Raw genomic sequence first — 21289 nt, 5'->3', positions numbered from 1 at the left:
ACTTACCCAATAATATAAAATATCCTTCAAAAGTCCAGCACATCCATGCTGATTTTAGCAATATAAGCAGAAATATTCATCTGCCCACCTCGGTGGGAGTCAGTCAAAAGTAATCTCCACTCTGAAGGCTTGGCACTGAATTCCAGTCATACTTCAGTTACTAAATGCAGCAATTATGTATGCCCTGCTAGAATTTAAAATGTTAAGGTTCATTGTGGGTGGGGGTGCCTGTATTATGATTGGATAAGTATTATCAAACATATTTTGCTCCTAAAGTATTCTTTTTCTAATACCTGATCATATTACAATATGAGGTGGAGGGAGTTACATTCCTCTTGCCCAGAAGGAAGCCCAATCTACAATTCCCAATGTACATAAATCAGCTTCAAATTTCATCCGAGGTGGACGCTCTAACCACTAGGTCACTGGAGCGGTTCAATGTACGTAAATCAGCTTCAAATTTCATCAGCAATACTGGCTAAAGTAGTCTAAGATATCACTGGACTTGGCCAGTGGGGAAAAATCCCCACCTGGAAAATCCAGTACAAGTCAACATATTGCATCCTTAAAAAACTCTTGAAGGAGCGAGTAAGGTACCCTTTTCTGCTCCTGCTACAGGTCCCCTAAAGTAAAACTGAGCCTTTTGGGTTGAAAAATTTATGAGCTAAAAAGTAAAGTAATTCATCAGTGAGTGCTATCCCGCTGACTGAATATTGTCTGTTATGGAATAGTTATGCTCCAATGTATTGTGTAACAAACTCATCAGTCTTGGGTTAGTTCCTTATATAAAAGTAAACTGCTCCGGTGGCCTAGTGGTTAGAGCATCTGCCTCGGATGTGGGAGGTCATGGGTATGATCCCCGGCCGAGTCATACCAAAGACTTACAAAAATGGTACTAACAGCTGCCTCGCTTGGCACTCAGCATTAAGAGGTTAGTGTTAGGACTGGTCAGCCTGGTGTCAGTATAATGTGACTGGGTGGGACATCATGCTACATGTCTGTGGCATGATGCCCCAGTGCTAGACATCACTATAAACTGCCACACTGCAGACATCATAGCGATATGACTGAACTGTTAAAGCTATGTTAAAAAATCCAAATCACCCACCCACTTGTATGCCAGTAACTATTCCATCATATCCAGAACAAGAGACTCAAGTCTGAGATATCATCCTTTCCTTCCTTGAAAAGTAGAAATAATTAATATCTCCCTCTTCACAATGATCAATTTGCTTCATGTACCAATTAAAAGCCCTAATGGGGTCCTGTTGGTGCCTGTGGTGTGAAGGCAAATATGAAGAAAATGGTTTCACAACAAAGGATTGATTCCCCATGAGTGGTTGCCCCATAACAATTAAAGCAGAATCTGGCATGAATACAATCAAACCATCAAGCTGGAACTGTATATAGTTCTGATTGACCATTAAGACATGCATCTGAGTGACTCTGCCTGCTGTACTTAGAATGACTAGTAGCAGGTCCTTAAGGAAAGGCAAGTCAATGGATTTACAAATACACAATGTAGCTCCAAAAGGTGCTTATTCACCCATGCCAGAACCCACTGGAAAATCCAATCCTTTCTAGATGTAAGATCCAAGTCTTTGGACAAGATAAACCGGATCTGTCAGAAGGTTGAAAAGGTTGAACAGATCTTTTTTTGGCCCATATCCTCCTTTCCCTGATAATAAAACAGGTTGGAAGTTGTGCAATGGTAGTATTTGATCATGTCAGGAGCTAACTTCTCTTCAAAAAGTTAAAGAAGAAAGTTAGCTATCTGTGGTATTGAGGCTTTTTTGGAATTGGTGCATTTTCGTTTGCACAAATGAGAGAAAACTTTCTACCCCAAGCAATTATGTTCACCCCTTGTTTTCCCTTGATGGCTTGTTTAATATAAGCCAGGTGTGCAGCTGCTTGATGCAAGATCTCAACTTCAGTTTTGCTCATGGAAAGACCAACTGACTGGACAGGCAAATGGATCCACAAATGATGGACACCCAAAGGATGCAGATTTTATTGAATACTGAGCAGTGGATTGATCATTTGGTTTCAGTCAGCTGGTTTTGCCTAGACAGTGAGTCCACTGATATACTGCTCAAAATGTGATGGACCTGAAAGTAGATTTGTTGTTGATGGCACCATCTAAAAAAGAGGCACAAGATCTGGGAATTTAGTCCCTCTAGATGCAATTTACTAAACTTGCTGATGGTTCAGTGCCAGACATCTGGAACCGTAGCCAGTGCTGGGATATGGTATGGCCACTGCTAGAAATGGACCTGTCTGAAATTCCCTGCAAGACTAACATATGGTCTGGGCAAGAAATTCCTGCAAGACTAACATATGGTCTGGGCACAGTCTGGTTTATCACTGTACCCAATGACTGATCATAATGTAGCCAAGGCCATTGAATGAGTTGTCAGGCATGGATTCATAATGGCACCAGAAGGCTGGTACTAGACAGAGGCTGATCATCAATGCCAGTGCCAGTTGTCTGATGCCAGTACAGGGTAAGATGGAATATTTGGCCCCATCAAATATAAGCTGAGGACATTTTTGAGGTGGTACTGGCCACAGATTATCCACCTCTGATGGCAAAAATCAAGTTCTGATGAGTAAAGGGCATTTACTTTTCCTTGTCAATGTGAGTTTCCATGATACTAGAATTTGGTAGGCCATGTTACTGATTACCATACCAGGTACTTAGGGTATCCGATAAGGCTAGTACTGACCCTGGCCAATCAACCTCTTATGTTGTTGCTGGTCCCCATGCCCATGGGCCAGTGTATCAATCTAGAACTAGTGCTATAGGCACTGCTGAGAAAATCTATTCCAATCATGGATGCAACACTGGAGTTGGAACTATGATGAAATGGTCAGTTTAAGCTTTTTCTGGACTGGTGAACTTCTGCTTTCAAAGATTTTGTCAATAAATAACTGCTCTCTAAGGTGATTTTGGTGGCAATACTGACGTCACCTATTTCCTTGAAAGTGCATGATCTTGCTTTCCCATGCACCCAGGTTTGGTTGAGAAGTTACTTTAACACTTCCATCCATTGTGCACAAATGTTGCATTATGGTACCAACCCCACCTCATACAAGCCAGACAGATAGTATGGTTATCTTCCACAAGCTTCAAATATATGCATATGGTGCTCAGTCCCACCCATTGTGTTGATACCTGTAATTACACTGGACAAAACAAAAGCATATACAGGTAATACAAAGGTGTAGTCAATGAACCATATCATTATCTTATTGAATGATTTCCACATAATGGCAAAATAAAATAAAATGAATCATCTTAGACAATTATTGAATAAAATTCATTGTAAGTGAAGTACTAAAAATAGAATTAACATACTCAAGATGGTATGGCAGGTCATAAAAATGAGAGAAAAATACATCTTGAAAGAAGAAATTAGACCAGTAAAGTGTGAATTATTTATCTCAAACAGAAAACAGTGAAATAGATATAACAGTAACGTATCTTATGCTGTCAAAAAACTCCTTGGAATCATTTCAAATGGAAAAGGCACGAGTGGAAAATGACTTTGTAAGGACTCTAAAACAACATCCTTCCTAACAAAAACAGAAGTAAATATGGATAGTATTTAGTGCCAATCCCTCTGTCAGAGCGGATGTCACTCTTGCCTGATTGCCACCTGAGCAGATGAATTTCTCACATTTATTGCTAAAAATCAGCCTCGGATGGTTGGATGGATTTGAGTGGCAGCAGTCTTACTCCTAAGATATTATCATTATGTAATGTATCTGAAGAAGAAATTCCATCCTTGTAGAGACAACAATTAAGACAGAAGCATGAAAACTGCATACAAAATAGTAACTTAGCAAGAGCATACATGTGAACCTACTGCATGGGAAGGTTTTCCTATCGAGTCTAGGGGTATCTCCCATCCCTCCCGTCACTCACTGAAACCTAAGGAGTATGCAAAATTATTAGTGAAAAGTTGAATTTTTCCCCGTTTTGTTTCACATTTTGGTTCCAGTGTAGAATTTATGTTTTAATACAGTCCGTAATCATGTGACTGTGAACCGGCTTAAACAGGACAAGACAAAGTACCATATATACTCACTTATAAGTTGTCAAACTACAAACAATAGCAAACCTAATTGCCATAGCACAATGTGCCTGATGATCATGGTCTATATTGTTTGTTCTACTGACTACTCATAATAAACTGCACATACCCTGATCTGCTGGTGCATTATGTGACAGCAGCTCTGGGTCCGTGCAGTTTGCAGCTGGACTGGACCTGTGAGTATATACAGTAGTCTCTAATTTCTGATCCTATTGGCATGGTTAACTGGCATCATTGCTTGAAGTTAGTCAAGGTCGATTAAACTCTGTGTCAGTAGATATAATTAAAAAAGGACTAAATATGGTAACTGATTATGGTTGGGTTACTAAATAACTTAATCAGCATAAAACAATAAACACTACTTTGATTCTCTCAACAAGATATGTTTTGCTTCAGGGCTTAAAGTTGTCTAGATGGATTAGAGTCTATGCTATGTAATATCAAAAGTAATTTGGACAGGTGTAAAAATGCTAAATCATCATGGTTGGATAACTCCATAGCTCAAGTGGCATAAAACCAGATCAGTTCTGACTTCGGTGTTTAAAGTTTGTTGAGAAGTATAAGCCTGCCAATGTCAAAACACCAAAATCCAAGCAACAAAATACCACACAAAATTCTCAAGAATGGTTGGAAATGGAATTTCATGGTTGCAATCAAGTTCAAAGGGAAATGAATATGCATTCTGCTCTTCCTGTAAAGCTGATTTTAAAGTCTCTAATGGATGCCAAGAATGACATGCAGAATCCCCATTTTATAAAAGCATAACTATGACAACAAACATGGCAACACAGAAATCCATGTTCAAGGAATCTGCATCAGTGTGGATAAAGTTACATGTGCGGAGACACCATATGCCAACTTTAATCTCCTGCTTCTTGTAATAAATCATTTTTCAGATTTAGTCAAAATAACATTCTCTGACTCAGAAAGTGCACAAATGTTCTCATGCAAATGGACAAAAACTACTAAAAACTACTCACATAGTGACAATTTTAATCATAATCTTAACTGTATAATAATAATAATAATATTAATAATAATAATAATAATAATAATAATAATAACAACAACAATAATAATAACAACAAAAATAATAATAATAATTTCTTTTAAAAACTCACTGTCATAAATGACCATCTACAGAATAAAAATTTTAAATTCACAATTATAAAGTTCCAATGCAGCAGTCATAAATTTTTAAGAAATCGACCATGTAAAACAGAAGGTTATAATTCATATATCAAATTCTGGGATCTTTTTCTATTCCAATTAACTGAAATTATTTGCAGATAAACATTACAATGTGTATGAAAACTTTTGTATACACAGAAAATTGTTCTTATATACAATCACTTGATCATTAAACTCTGTGTTAGATATCATGATATACCATATTTGTGGGGTATTAATTTTCAAAGAGTTTGTGCTTTGCTACAAACCACTAATTTATAGATCAAACGATGATTCTTCTGTGGAAACAATAGGATCTCTTTCCCAATTCATGCATTTCCACACAATAAAAAATCTTGTTTTTGACGAAACTGATAACAAAGAAAATAAATGAATTCACAGCGGTTATTATTTTTGGATGATCTGATCCAGTCAGCCAAAAAAGTATCCAAACTCCTTCCAAGACATAAAAAAAGTATTCATATAACCAGAGTTCAAATTAATGAACTAATCAACTGACACAGTTAAAGGTTGGGTTCAACTGCACACAACAAAAGACCTTAAGCATAACAGACACAGTTAAAGGTTGGGTTCAACTGCACACAACAAAAGACCTTAAGCATAACAGACACAGTTAAAGGTTGGGTTCAACTGCACACAACAAAAGACCTTAAGCATAACAGACACAGTTAAAGGTTGGGTTCAACTGCACACAACAAAAGACCTTAAGCATAACTGACACAGTTAAAGGTTGGGTTCAACTGCACACAACAAAAGACCTTAAGCATAACAGACACAGTTAAAGGTTGGGTTCAACTGCACACAACAAAAGACCTTAAGCATAACAGACACAGTTAAAGGTTGGGTTCAACTGCACACAACAAAAGACCTTAAGCATAACTGACACAGTTAAAGGTTGGGTTCAACTGCACACAACAAAAGACCTTAAGCATAACAGACACAGTTAAAGGTTGGGTTCAACTGCACACAACAAAAGACCTTAAGCACAACAGACACAGTTAATGGTTGGGTTCAACTGCACACAACAAAAGACCTTAAGCATAACTGAGTCTATGATGTTTGTTCCCCTGATTACTCCAAACACTATGTGATGGCAAATCTGGGTCTTGCAGTTGGTTCCAACTTTTGAGTATATATCGTATTTTTTGGTTATTCTAAATCTACCTGTTCAGGTAACATGCACGTTGTTTGTAAGAACAGATAATATATTGAATGAGGTTTGGATAAATGAAATTTCACTGTGGAAGCAAAGATTTTTTACTCCTTAACCTTTTCACCACTAAGTAACTACAAGAGAAAGACAACCCTTCAACATTAAGTAACTTTCAAGATCTTAATAAATGTAGGCAACATATTTTTAATGACTTGTATAAATTTCATTTCTTGTGACAGGAATACATATGTGGTACCATTATAAAGAAGACATTCAGGTTTCTGAAAATATTCTCGTAAGCAAGTTTAGTCTCACACAGATGATTACACAGGTATTTCAAAAGGTAAGTTAAAGATAAGTTTCACTGTATTCTCTATAAAATGTTGAATAAAGTGTTTAAAGAGTAATATGTGGTCTGTTTTTGATCCATTGTGGTGTCCTTACAAATCATGGCTTGAATAAATGCAATGTTATCTCAAAATTCAAGAAAATCCAAAGGTGTGTTAACAATATTTCTACAGGTATTTAAAAACTGAAGTATACAAGGTTTTATGTTCTTTTCAATAAAAATAAATATGAAATAAAACACATGTTTTGACTGTGAACCAGATTAATTTTATCCAAGAAGCCAAAATTTTCACTTTTATACCCATACAGTTCATCGCTGTCAAATTTTGTAACTTCCATCAACATGAACAGGCCATAAAATAACTTTATTTCTGATAATGTGACATCAGTCCAAATGTATCCAAATAGTATGCAAATGAATCAATGTATGATATAAATATTTACTATAGGGGAATCCCAGACATTGACAAATCAGAGAATTTATCGCCAAAACGAGACAGGTATGTGAGACCGAAATACTGGTATACATTGTTGAACGGGAGTTATCGTTCTTGGCTGCTTTACTGGTCTGTAGTGTTGAAAGGGTTAAGGTTTTCAGTTATCATTATCTAGATGATCGACCAGTGTTATTGCCTGGATCAAGTAAATCAATAAAATAAAATGTGAAATTAATTAATGGAATAATGGAGTTCTGAGCAGAATATATAATAGAATAACACAAGTCCCCGAATGTTCAATTGAGCAATTTAATCAATTACATAAACAAAATGAAATTGAACAAGTCATAAGAATAATTCTCTTTCTCTCAGAAACAGAGTTACAAAATTATGTGAAATTCAATTAGTCACTCTGTTATACTGATAAACAAATTTCATCATATTGTTACAAGCCAGTGGCATTTACTTAACCGAGCGGTGTCAAACCTTGGCACGATTCCTGCTAGAAGTCATAAGTTTACCCCAACTTTCCAAAGACTTCCATATAATTTCAGTCGTAAATTAGAAACCCCAATGTGTCCATTCTATACCTAAATTTTACTCTGATCAAGGCAGGACCACAAATCTCACAACCTGCCAAATATCCACCAACCGCACACCCTCTCTTTGTTATTTTTCCGTACCGCCAGCAGTTCTTGTCGTAGAAACTATGCAACTGTCCCTTAACACAGGGAACTATTTTAACAACGCCACCCTTGGCCAGTCAACCCATGGTTTCCAGGCACATTTAGACAGTATAACTGCACTACATTTGCCACCATGGCAACATAAACAGTATCTGCTGAGTCCCTTCTTATTGGTTTCATTGTTGTAATTTACTGGTTTCCTACCATAAATACTGCCATTGCAGTCACACCATCAATGTACACCACTAAATGTTAATTGTTGTTGTTGTTGTAGGGTTTAACGCCATTTTTCAGCACACAATAGGCTATACATGGTGGCCAGTATTAATGGTGGAGGAAGAACCCAGAAAAACCCTGGAAAGAATCACCGACCCATGAGAAGCTATTGGCAAGCTTTCTCACATACGTACATTAGCCAAATCTGAGACTCAAACCCACCCAGACAGAGGTGAGATGGCAGTTATCCGTAACGGAGAGTGCTTTAGACCACTCGGCCACTTGGGGCCCCATTAAATGTTAGTAAGGACTTTATTATTCCATGGACACTCATTCGGTTTGGACTTGAATTCACTATTAGTGAACCACTACATCGGGGAAACTCACTAACACTTTACTCTGTGACGTTTGCTCCTAGTAATTGGCTAATTATTTCATGCAAAGGAATATCTCTATTGCACCGAATTCCAATAATCAGACAAGTAATCACAAAAATCTAAGAATTCCTTAAAACAGGGCGCTATAACCAAATGTGCATACTCCAAATTTATTACATTACCCCCGCCTTTAAAAAGATCACTTGACCTCGAGTGAAACAATCATCACACTTCTGTGGTCTAATCAAAATTGATGACTTTCCCCAAAATCAACCACCAACCCAATTATTCCCAAAGATGATTAAGACAAAACTTTGAATCAATGGACTTGTCCCTAAAAGCCTGTCACTCAACATCCACAACTAAAAAGTTTTTTCTTTCTTTTCTGACTCACTTATTGCTTATAAGTAAACTAAATGTCAACAATAAACACAAATTAACCAAGCTGAATCCAACATGAAAATGTTCCAACAAGTTATTCAGTTTTAAACTCTCTCAAAACAATCTTCGGAATTTGCTGCAGGAAAGACTTTTCTGCACACAGGTCTCCAATCAAAATATGCATGATGGAAACCACACTGGACCATTATGATTGTCAAGATGGTAGCAAACAGTTCTTAAGATACACTGTATGAAGCAATTTCCAAATGGCAAGTCACTAGCAGGTCAATGACAAGATAACACAAAACCCTTCCTGTGTACAATGAGGTTAAAGAATGTGTTCTTCAGAGAATAACACATCTCTTATGAACCTCAAAAACAAGTCAATCGTGACTTCAACACCCAAATGGCGCGACACACAACGTCATCCACAGACCAATGCTAGACATGACACTGCCTCAATCACTGTTCACCACAAGTACTAACTCTACAGGGATAAAAAACACAGTCCACTAACCTCCAAACAATCATACATAATACCACCACCATCCCTTATTAATTTAGCTCTGCTTCACTACAAGCACAACCCAAACAAATAGATCTAATTTACAAAACTCTGGATTCAAGCAGCAAACTACTTCTAAAACTATTCTGAATTAACACTGCACACGATCAATAAATATAACTTATCCATAGAACATTAAAAAAATAGACATCTGTCATCACATAATTAATTCACTAAAATCACACAATTTACACAGCCAATGGGCACAGATTAATATGATTCTAATGGTGTGGCTTTTGTATTTCAACCCTTTTGACTATATGTCCTATACCCAACCTATTAATAGTCACGGGGAAATGATTATTGCCCTCCCATAATTTGTTTTTAACAACGGTCAGTGCTATAAGCACACAAAATAACTGAACTCAATTCAAAATAATGTAACTTGTTACAACACAGTGGAGCTGATTTGAGCCATAATTGGATTTGGCAATGCTTCTTCTTCCTTATGTATTTCTTCCTGATAATCGGTGTGTTTATGTTCTTTCTCAGGTCGCATAAAGCATGGTTTTAGTCATTTGTAGTGAACAATCTGAGTCACTTTGTGATTGCTCCTTACAATCAGGTATGTAACATCCATTACTTTCTTCACAATTCACCATGGTCCAGTCCATTTGACCTATAGTTTAGGTGATTTCCCTTTCTTTCTCAGAGTATGGTGCAACCACACCAGGTCACCATCACCGAAAGACTGACCATGAACCTTGAGATCATAAGTGACTTTCTGATGCCGAATAGTGGTGCCTATTTTTTCTCGTGCTTCCTCGTTGGCCTCCCATATTGCTTCTCTATAATCCGACACAAATCAAGGCAGATTCTTTGGGGCCTCGTCTGGTGTTTTGCCAACTAGAAGACCCATAAGGAGAATCACTTCTCGACCCAGCATCAGCTTGTTTAGGGTGAATCCGGAGGAAATGTGCTCAGATGCACAATATGCCATGCTTGTAAGAGAAAGGTACTTGTCCCAAATTTCTGGTTTATCATCCATGTATGCTGCTAGCATCTGGCATAAAGTTCTGTTATACTGTTCCACAATACCATTACACTGTGGATGATGGGGAGACGTTCACGTCTTCTTAATCCCTAATATTACCCAGAGCTCTTTGAATATGGCACTTTCAAACTGTCGGCCTTGGTCAGATAACAGCACACGAGACACACCAAATCTACAAATAAAATTATCCAGCAACACTCTTGCAGTCGTGGTGGCTTCAATATTAGGCAGATGCATTGCCTCAATCCACTTAGTGCAATGATCTCCAAATGAGTGACTGATCAAACTCAGATTGCTAGCATGACAGCATCTCTTGTGCCTCTGGTCTTTTCAAAATCTGGCGATCGGTCCACATTTCCATATTTCTTTCCTTCTCTCTCTTCTAGCCTCTTCAGGTATCAACCTCTTGGTTGCAGACTGATTTCTCTTTCTACTTTGCAATACAGGTATATAGCTATTTTCTTTTCATTGTGTTTTCCCCAGCTCTCGCTCATCATCAGAGAATTCCTTTCTGTCCTTTTCTAGATACAAGTCTCACAAATTTGCAGACCCCCTTGTACATTGGATGATTAATTTAATGAGAAAAGTACTCTACACTGATCTCAGAGCCCTTCATACACACGCCCCCCAGCAGAAAAACTTGAACTGACTAACAAATTATTTTAAAACCCTGAATTCTCTCTGGGAACACAGACATCTTCGTTTAGCTTAGCCAGTCAAGATTACTCCTTTCACTCCCATCAAAGTCAGAATAATCTCTCTCTAGTCTGCCTTTATTAATAACTATTCTGGAAAATGTCATTTTATGACACATGTTTCAAATGGTCCCCTGCTTCCTAAAAATTTTCCCTGGTTCATCTGGAACTCTTGTCATTTACCATTACTGACCTTGCATTAACAATGCACTCTATCTAGCTCTAACCATTAATCGAGTGAGTCCTAATTAAAATTCAATTCTTGCCCAAGCAAAACAGATTCCATCCCTCTCTGTCAACAATTTATGGCGAGTCTAACCCATCCATCAAACATAATGCTTACGTGTCACACTGACCCCAACAGAATGTACAGCAAAATTATCTCTACAAATTGTGCACCCTTACAATGTAGGTGAAACGTACATGAGTAACTACCCATAGTTAAATATATACTGCAGTTAGTTTTGTAAGTGCTGCAATATAGTGTATGCAATATCAACAAGTGAGCAGGTGGAACTGTGGATGTTGCTTGATGTTTGGCTACTGTAATAAATTTTGCTGAAAATCCAATTCTGTGAATGGCTCTACAATTTGAAACTCTCTTGCACTGGAATAAAGCAACCACACATCAATTTGACTCTTTGCCTAGTGTAACATGCATGCACACGTCACCTTTTTTACAGGGTAAAATTACTGCCAAAGTTTCGTATTTTTGCTAATTACATTCATATTTTTGCTAATTATGTTTATATTTTGCTAACAATTAATGTAATTCAATACTCAATTTATAAATACTCAAATTTCAACTAAAATATTATGATTACAGTAAATTATCTATTACCTTTCAACCCTCTACAACTCTCGGACCCTGTTACATTCTAATCAAAGCAAGCTCATGTCTGCAAGAACTGTTGTAGAGACCTTTAAAAAAAAGAAAAGAATAAGAATAGTGAGAAACTGATTAATATTACATTTTAAAAAAGGAATCAATTTCTGAAGTAAAATGTATCTTAAGTAACACTTAACCAAAAAATCTTCGAAAATTCGGTGACGTGTTGGTGGACATTGTTTCATCAAAAGCAGTTGTAGTTAATCCCACAAACCATAATCACCTCCATCTTTATTTTACCTCGAAAGGTAACCAATTTCCACATTTGGTCTTTCATTCAAATTTTGAAGTGATTATATAGCTATCCAATTACCAATGTGTTTAAAATATAACACAATCCTTTCCATCATTTCCTTAAAATGTACTGTATATACTTATAAGTACAGTACCACTACAAACAACAAAGATCCTGCATCTGCAGTAACATAATGTGCCTGCAGATCAGGGTCTATATTGTTTGTTCTCCTGATTACTCCTAACAAACTTCACAGACCCAGATCTGCCAGCACATTATGCAAGGGAAGGTCTGGGTCTGTGCAGTTTGCAGTAGGATTCATAAGTCTGTACAGTAGTCTGTAATACAGATGTTAGTTTCATATCAATGAGATGTAAATTGGCTAGTTGACATTGAGGGCCCTGGATGGCCAAGTGGTCTATGACCTTTACAGATCACTGAGTTCACACCTCTGTCCACGTGGACTAGAGTCTTGGCTTCGCCAACATGGGTATGCAAGAAAGCTTGCCAGTAGCTTCACGTGGGTCGGTGGTTCTTTCTAGGGTTCTTCCTCAGCCAAGTATAATGGCCACCACGTATCACATATCATGTGCTGAACAATGGCATTAAACCCACAAAACCAAGCTTAGTTGACATTCTATTTTAATACAGGCTATATTATTACAGAGCCATTTATCGATAAGTTAATGAAGCTGCAAGTTTGCTGTTACAATCAAACTTGCAACTCTCAGTTTTTTGATGTGTATTAGTACAAAGTACCTCACAAATCCAACCCTAACCTGTTGTAGCAACAAAAAAGTTAATAGAGCACCTGCTTGCCAAGATATAAGTCAGAGGAGTCTCTCTTGGATAGAGAGACTTGTGCAAAATCCCATCATCAGTTATTACTGGAGCAGATGTGTTACTGCAAGTAGGACCAGGAAGCATGTGCCTGTATTATAATCAGGTAATTTTTATCAAAGAATCATATTTTACTGAAAAACTTGGCTTCTTCTTCAAATACATTGCCTCATCAGGAGATACATAAAATAAGGAAGGATTTATATTCCATTATCCCAGAGGAGGAGGAATTTATATCCCATTATCCCAGAGGTAGAGAGATTTATATCTCATTGTCCCAGAGGAGGTATTTATATCACATTATCGAGGAGGTGGATGGATTTATATCTCTATTGTCCCAGACAAAGAGGGATTTATATCCCATTATCCCAGAGGAGAAGGGATTTATATCCCATTATCCCGGGGATGCACATCTTCTGTCCCCTAGCATAGGTAGAGAAGCTTTGAGTCTTGTGAGACATGGGTTAGAGTAAGCTCATGATTATGCACAGAATATGAATAGCAGAAAATTTATACTCTGAAAATTCTGCTGAAGACAAGTAACTAACATTGTGAAGTTGCTTTACAAGCTAGGAAGGTAGCTTATTATGCTGTTGATATAGGTCCCACAAAGTCCAACAGCTCTAAGGGATGAAAGGATTCTGAGGTAAAAGCTAGATAATTCCATCTCTGACCTCTGTCCCACAGCATGGATAAAGTCAGCTAGGGAACAGTTGTAATCAAATGCTATGCTAATGAACTGATGCATGAGAAATTCACTGCAGGGCTGAAAATAAGATCTAGGACCAGATCTATTTTCAATTACCTACCTTCAGATGCACATATAAAGTGAAATATACCTAAATATCACTATGCAATCTGATTTGCATTCCAGTCAGGGTCAAATATAACCCATAACCATGTCTGTTTCCAGAGTTCCTGAAAAGTTCTTATATGTTTGTTTTTATTGTTAGTCCTTTTCTAACCGCAATTTTTTTCAAAACCCAATGTTATTCACTGTCCGCAGCAAGCTTTGTGATGTGATGTGATTTGGATTTTTAACATAGCTTTAACAATTTTTCAGTCATACTGCTTTGATGTCTGCAATGTGGCAGTTTATAGTGATGTCCAGCACTAGGGTATCACGCTGCAGACATGTAGCATGATGTCCAACCCAGTCACATTATCCTGACACCATGCCGACCAGTCCTAACACTAACCTCTTAATGCTGAGCGCCAAGCAAGGCAGCTGTTAGTACCATTTTTTGTAAGTCTTTGGTATGACTCGGCTGAAGATTGAACTCACGACCTCCTGCTTTTGAGGCAGACACTCTAACCACTTGGCCACCAGAGCAGTCACAGCAAGCTTTAGATGTACACAAAAATAAACTTAAACTTATACTGAGCCTTTCAACTGGTGATCTTCACAACTGTAACCTCATAGGCAGTGCATAGAGACAATAAGAGCAGACTGGTTGCTAAAAGATTACAGTACAATAAAAGATGTTCAAAATGGACTACCATGCATTCATTAACACACTGTGCATGTATATAAGTGAGGCAAGTAGGTTCAGAGTATTTGTTTGATATAAGCCAGGCAAGTAGGTTCAGAGTATTTGTTTGATATAAGCCAGGCAAGTAGCTTCAGGGTGTTGAAAAGTGATCAATTTATCAGAACTCTCAAAGTTTTGGGATTTGGGCTACATTAGATGATTGCTGCAAGTCACTGTCATCAATTGGCTGGTCTGATGGACTACAGACAGGAAAAAAATCAGCTAGTCTGCATCAGAAATTAACTGGTCCTGTTGGGTTTGTTCCTTATAAGCCCAATTCACTTACATGATCCTGTGGAAACCCTAGTGGCATCTGATATTGGTGTGGTTTGTCTTCTTGCGATTCTGTTCACCACTCAGAGAGTTTGCTTGATATAAGCCAGGCAAGTAGGTTCAGAGTATTTGTTTGATATAAGCCAGGCATGTAGGTTCAGGGTGTTTGTTTGATATAAGCCAGACAAGTAGGTTCAGAGTATTTGTTTGATATAAGCCAGGCAAGTAGGTTCAGAGTATTTGTTTGATATAAGCCAGGCATGTAGGTTCAGGGTGTTTGTTTGATATAAGCCAGAAAAGTAGGTTCAGAGTATTTGTTTGATATAAGCCAGGCAAGTAGGTTCAGAGTGTTTGTTTGATATAAGCCAGGCAAGTAGGTTCAGAGTGTTTGTTTGATATAAGCCAGGCAAGTAGGTTCAGAGTGTTTTGCTTGATATAAGCCAGGCAAGTTGGTTCAGAGTATTTGTTTGATATAAGCCAGGCAAGTAGGTTCAGAGTATTTGTTTGATATAAGCCAGGCAAGTAGGATCAGAGTGTTTTGCTTGATATAAGCCAGGCAAGTAGGTTCAGGGTGTTTGTTTAATACAAGCCAGGCAAGTAGGTTCAGTATTTTGCTTGATATAAGCCAGGCAAGTAGGTTCAGAGTATTTGTTTGATATAAGCCAGGCATGTAGGTTCAGGGTGTTTGTTTGATATAAGCCAGGCAAGTAGGTTCAGGGTGTTGAAAAGTGATCAATTTATCAGAACTCTCAAAGTTTTGGGATTTGGGCTACATTAGATGATTGCTGCAAGTCACTGTCATCAATTGGCTGGTCTGATGGACTACAGACAGGAAAAAAATCAGCTAGTCTGCATCAGAAATTACCTGGTCCTGTTGGGTTTGTTCCTTATAAGCCCAATTCACTTACATGATCCTGTGGAAACCCTAGTGGCATCTGATATTGGTGTGGTTTGTCTTCTTGCGATTCTGTTCACCACTCAGAGAGTTTGCTTGATATAAGCCAGGCAAGTAGGTTCAGGGTGTTGAAAAGTGATCAATTTATCAGAACTCTCAAAGTTTTGGGATTTGGGCTACATTAGATGATTGCTGCAAGTCACTGTCATCAATTGGCTGGTCTGATGGACTACAGACAGGAAAAAAATCAGCTAGTCTGCATCAGAAATTACCTGGTCCTGTTGGGTTTGTTCCTTATAAGCCCAATTCACTTACATGATCCTGTGGAAACCCTAGTGGCATCTGATATTGGTGTGGTTTGTCTTCTTGCAATTCTGTTCACCACTCAGAGAGTTTGCTTGATATAAGCCAGGCAAGTAGGTTCAGAGTATTTGTTTGATATAAGCCAGGCATGTAGGTTCAGGGTGTTTGTTTGATATAAGCCAGACAAGTAGGTTCAGAGTATTTGTTTGATATAAGCCAGGCAAGTAGGTTCCGAGTATTTGTTTGATATAAGCCAGGCAAGTAGGTTCCGAGTATTTGTTTGATATAAGCCAGGCAAGTAGGTTCAGAGTGTTTGTTTGATATAAGCCAGGCAAGTAGGTTCAGAGTGTTTTGCTTGATATAAGCCAGGCAAGTTGGTTCAGAGTATTTGTTTGATATAAGCCAGGCAAGTAGGTTCAGAGTATTTGTTTGATATAAGCCAGGCAAGTAGGATCAGAGTGTTTTGCTTGATATAAGCCAGGCAAGTAGGTTCAGGGTGTTTGTTTAATACAAGCCAGGCAAGTAGGTTCAGTATTTTGCTTGATATAAGCCAGGCAAGTAGGTTCAGAGTATTTGTTTGATATAAGCCAGGCATGTAGGTTCAGGGTGTTTGTTTGATATAAGCCAGAGAAGTAGGTTCAGAGTATTTGTTTGATATAAGCCAGACAAGTAGGTTCAGAGTATTTGTTTGATATAAGCCAGGCAAGTAGGTTCAGAGTATTTGTTTGATATAAGCCAGGCATGTAGGTTCAGGGTGTTTGTTTGATATAAGCCAGAAAAGTAGGTTCAGAGTATTTGTTTGATATAAGCCAGGCAAGTAGGTTCAGAGTGTTTGTTTGATATAAGCCAGGCAAGTAGGTTCAGAGTGTTTGTTTGATATAAGCCAGGCAAGTAGGTTCAGAGTGTTTTGCTTGATATAAGCCAGGCAAGTTGGTTCAGAGTATTTGTTTGATATAAGCCAGGCAAGTAGGTTCAGAGTATTTGTTTGATATAAGCCAGGCAAGTAGGATCAGAGTGTTTTGCTTGATATAAGCCAGGCAAGTAGGTTCAGGGTGTTTGTTTAATACAAGCCAGGCAAGTAGGTTCAGTATTTTGCTTGATATAAGCCAGGCAAGTAGGTTCAGAGTATTTGTTTGATATAAGCCAGGCATGTAGGTTCAGGGTGTTTGTTTGATATAAGCCAGAGAAGTAGGTTCAGAGTATTTGTTTGATATAAGCCAGACAAGTAGGTTCACAGTATTTGTTTGATATAAGCCAGGCAAGTAGGTTCAGAGTATTTGTTTGATATAAACCAGGCATGTAGGTTCAGGGTGTTTGTTTGATATAAGCCAGAAAAGTAGGTTCAGAGTATTTGTTTGATATAAGCCAGGCAAGTAGGTTCAGAGTGTTTGTTTGATATAAGCCAGGCAAGTAGGTTCAGAGTGTTTGTTTGATATAAGCCAGGCAAGTAGGTTCAGAGTGTTTTGCTTGATATAAGCCAGGCAAGTTGGTTCTGAGTATTTGTTTGATATAAGCCAGGCAAGTAGGTTCAGAGTATTTGTTTGATATAAGCCAGGCAAGTAGGATCAGAGTGTTTTGCTTGATATAAGCCAGGCAAGTAGGTTCAGTGTGTTTGTTTAATACAAGCCAGGCAAGTAGGTTCAGTATTTTGCTTGATATAAGCCAGGCAAGTAGGTTCAGAGTATTTGTTTGATATAAGCCAGGCATGTAGGTTCAGGGTGTTTGTTTGATATAAGCCAGAGAAGTAGGTTCAGAGTATTTGTTTGATATAAGCCAGACAAGTAGGTTCACAGTATTTGTTTGATATAAGCCAGGCAAGTAGGTTCAGAGTATTTGTTTGATATAAGCCAGGCATGTAGGTTCAGGGTGTTTGTTTGATATAAGCCAGAAAAGTAGGTTCAGAGTATTTGTTTGATATAAGCCAGGCAAGTAGGTTCAGAGTGTTTGTTTGATATAAGCCAGGCAAGTAGGTTCAGAGTGTTTGTTTGATATAAGCCAGGCAAGTAGGTTCAGAGTGTTTTGCTTGATATAAGCCAGGCAAGTTGGTTCAGAGTATTTGTTTGATATAAGCCAGGCAAGTAGGTTCAGAGTATTTGTTTGATATAAGCCAGGCAAGTAGGATCAGAGTGTTTTGCTTGATATAAGCCAGGCAAGTAGGTTCAGGGTGTTTGTTTAATACAAGCCAGGCAAGTAGGTTCAGTATTTTGCTTGATATAAGCCAGGCAAGTAGGTTCAGAGTATTTGTTTGATATAAGCCAGGCATGTAGGTTCAGGGTGTTTGTTTGATATAAGCCAGGCAAGTAGGTTCAGAGTATTTGTTTGATATAAGCCAGGCAAGTAGGTTCAGGGTGTTGAAAAGTGATCAATTTATCAGAACTCTCAAAGTTTTGGGATTTGGGCTACATTAGATGATTGCTGCAAGTCACTGTCATCAATTGGCTGGTCTGATGGACTACAGACAGGAAAAAAATCAGCTAGTCTGCATCAGAAATTACCTGGTCCTGTTGGGTTTGTTCCTTATAAGCCCAATTCACTTACATGATCCTGTGGAAACCCTAGTGGCATCTGATATTGGTGTGGTTTGTCTTCTTGCGATTCTGTTCACCACTCAGAGAGTTTGCTTGATATAAGCCAGGCAAGTAGGTTCAGAGTATTTGTTTGATATAAGCCAGGCATGTAGGTTCAGGGTGTTTGTTTGATATAAGCCAGACAAGTAGGTTCAGAGTATTTGTTTGATATAAGTCAGGCAAGTAGGTTCAGAGTATTTGTTTGATATAAGCCAGGCATGTAGGTTCAGGGTGTTTGTTTGATATAAGCCAGAAAAGTAGGTTCAGAGTATTTGTTTGATATAAGCCAGGCAAGTAGGTTCAGAGTGTTTGTTTGATATAAGCCAGGCAAGTAGGTTCAGAGTATTTGTTTGATATAAGCCAGGCAAGTAGGTTCAGAGTGTTTTGCTTGATATAAGCCAGGCAAGTTGGTTCAGAGTATTTGTTTGATATAAGCCAGGCAAGTAGGTTCAGAGTATTTGTTTGATATAAGCCAGGCAAGTAGGATCAGAGTGTTTTGCTTGATATAAGCCAGGAAAGTAGGTTCAGGGTGTTTGTTTAATATAAGCCTGGCAAGTAGGTTCAGAGTGTTTTGCTTGATATAAGCCAGGCAAGTAGGTTTGGAGTGTTTTGCTTGATACAAGCCAGGCAAGTAGGTTCGGAGTGTTTGCTTAATATAAGCCAGGCAAGTAGGTTCAGGGTGTTTGTTTGATATAAGCCAGGCAAGTAGGTTCAGAGTATTTGTTTGATATAAGCCAGGCAAGTAGGTTCAGAGTGTTTGCTTAATATAAGCCAGGCAAGTAGGTTCAGAGTGTTTGTTTGATATAAGCCAGGCAAGTAGGTTCAGAGTATTTGTTTGATATAAGCCAGGCAAGTAGGTTCAGAGTGTTTGTTTGATATAAGCCAGGCAAGTAGGTTCAGAGTATTTGTTTGATATAAGCCAGGCAAGTAGGTTCAGAGTGTTTGATATAAGCCAGGTAAGTAGGTTCTGGTTGTTTGTTTGATATAAGCCAGGCAAGTAGGTTCAGAATGTTTGCTTGATATAAGCCAGGCAAGTAGATTCAGAGTGTTTGCTTGATATAAGCCAGGTAAGTAGGTTCAGAGTGTTTGCTTGATATAAGCCAGGTAAGTAGGTTCAGGGTGTTTGTTTGATATAAGCCAGGCAAGTAGGTTCAGGGTGTTTGTTTGATATAAGCCAGGCAAGTAGGTTCAGAGTGTTTGCTTAATATAAGCCAGGCAAGTAGGTTCAGAGTGTTTGTTTGATATAAGCCAGGCAAGTAGGTTCAGAGTATTTGTTTGATATAAGCCAGGCAAGTAGGTTCAGAGTGTTTGATATAAGCCAGGTAAGTAGGTTCTGGTTGTTTGTTTGATATAAGCCAGGCAAGTAGGTTCAGAATGTTTGCTTGATATAAGCCAGGCAAGTAGATTCAGAGTGTTTGCTTGATATAAGCCAGGTAAGTAGGTTCAGAGTGTTTGCTTGATATAAGCCAGGTAAGTAGGTTCAGGGTGTTTGCGTGATATAAGCCAGCTAAGTAGGTTCAGAGTATTTGTTTGTTATAAGCCAGGCAAGTAGGTTCAGAGTGTTTGTCTGATATATGCCAGGCAAGTAGGTTCAGTGTTTGCTTGATATAAGCCAGACAAGTAGGTTCAGAGTGTTTGATATAAGCCAGGTAAGTAGGTTCTGGTTGTTTGTTTGATATAAGCCAGGCAAGTAGGTTCAGAATGTTTGCTTGATATAAGCCAGGCAAGTAGATTCAGAGTGTTTGCTTGATATAAGCCAGGTAAGTAGGTTCAGGGTGTTTGCTTGATATAAGCCAGGCAAGTAGGTTCATGGTGTTTGCTTGATATAAGCCAGGCAAGTAGGTTCAGAGTGTTTGTTTGATATAAGCCAGGCAAGTTAGGTTCAGAGTGTTTGTTTGATATATGCCAGGCAAGGAGGTTCAGAGTGTTTGTTTGACAGAAGCCAGGCAAGTAGGTTCAATGTTTGCTTGATATAAGCCAGGCAAGTAGGTTCAGAGTGTTTGCTTGATATATGTGAGGCAAGTAGGTTCAGTGTGTTTGTTTGATGTAAGTCAGGCAAGTAGGTTCAGAGTGTTTGTTTGATATCAGCCAGGCATGTAGGTTCAGAGTGCTTGTTTGATATATGCCAGGCAAGTAGGTTCAGTGTGTTTGCTTGATATAAGCCAGGCATGTAGGTTCAGAGAGCTTGTTTGATATAAGCCAGGCAAGTAGGTTCAGAGTGTTTGCTTAATATAAGCCAGGCATGAAGGTTCAGAGTGCTTGTTTGATATAAGCCAGGCAAGTTGGTTCATTGTGTTTGTTTGACATAAGCCAGGCAAGTAGGTTCAGTGTGTTTGCTTGATATAAACCAGGCAAGTAGGTTCAGTGTTTGCTTGATATATGCGAGGCAAGTAGGTTCAGTGTGTTTGTTTGATATAAGCCAGGCAAGTAGGTTCAGAGTGTTTGCTTGATAAGCCAGGCATGTAGGTTCAGAGTGCTTGTTTGATATAAGCCAGGCAAGTAGATTCTGAGTATTTGCTTGAATAAGCCAGGCATGTAGGTTCAGAGTGTTTGTTTGATATAAGCCAGGCAAGTAGGTTCAGAAATTCTGGGTTCATGAAGTGGCAGATTTGCAT

The 21289-nt window shown here is 38.4% G+C and overlaps 1 protein-coding gene across 2 annotated transcripts in view; it reads right to left on the bottom strand.

The window, feature by feature from the left end:
- LOC149787656 (DNA repair protein XRCC4-like) overlaps window positions 1-21289 on the bottom strand; it is a 70520-nt gene that overhangs the window by 45158 nt on the left and 4073 nt on the right. For both annotated transcript variants that reach the window (XM_089973855.1, XM_089973856.1), the window contains exon 2: window positions 11982-12061. The gene's annotated coding sequence lies outside the window, so the exon portion shown is untranslated. The remainder of the gene's footprint in view (window positions 1-11981; window positions 12062-21289) is intronic.

Source organism: Sinohyriopsis cumingii, chromosome 11 (assembly GCF_028554795.1).
Source record: "Sinohyriopsis cumingii isolate HCF-2022 chromosome 11, ASM2855479v2, whole genome shotgun sequence".
In the NCBI taxonomy this organism is placed as follows: domain Eukaryota; kingdom Metazoa; phylum Mollusca; class Bivalvia; order Unionida; family Unionidae; genus Sinohyriopsis; species Sinohyriopsis cumingii.
Note: the sequence above shows the minus strand (reverse complement) of the source record. Positions and strands in the feature narration are given on the sequence as shown.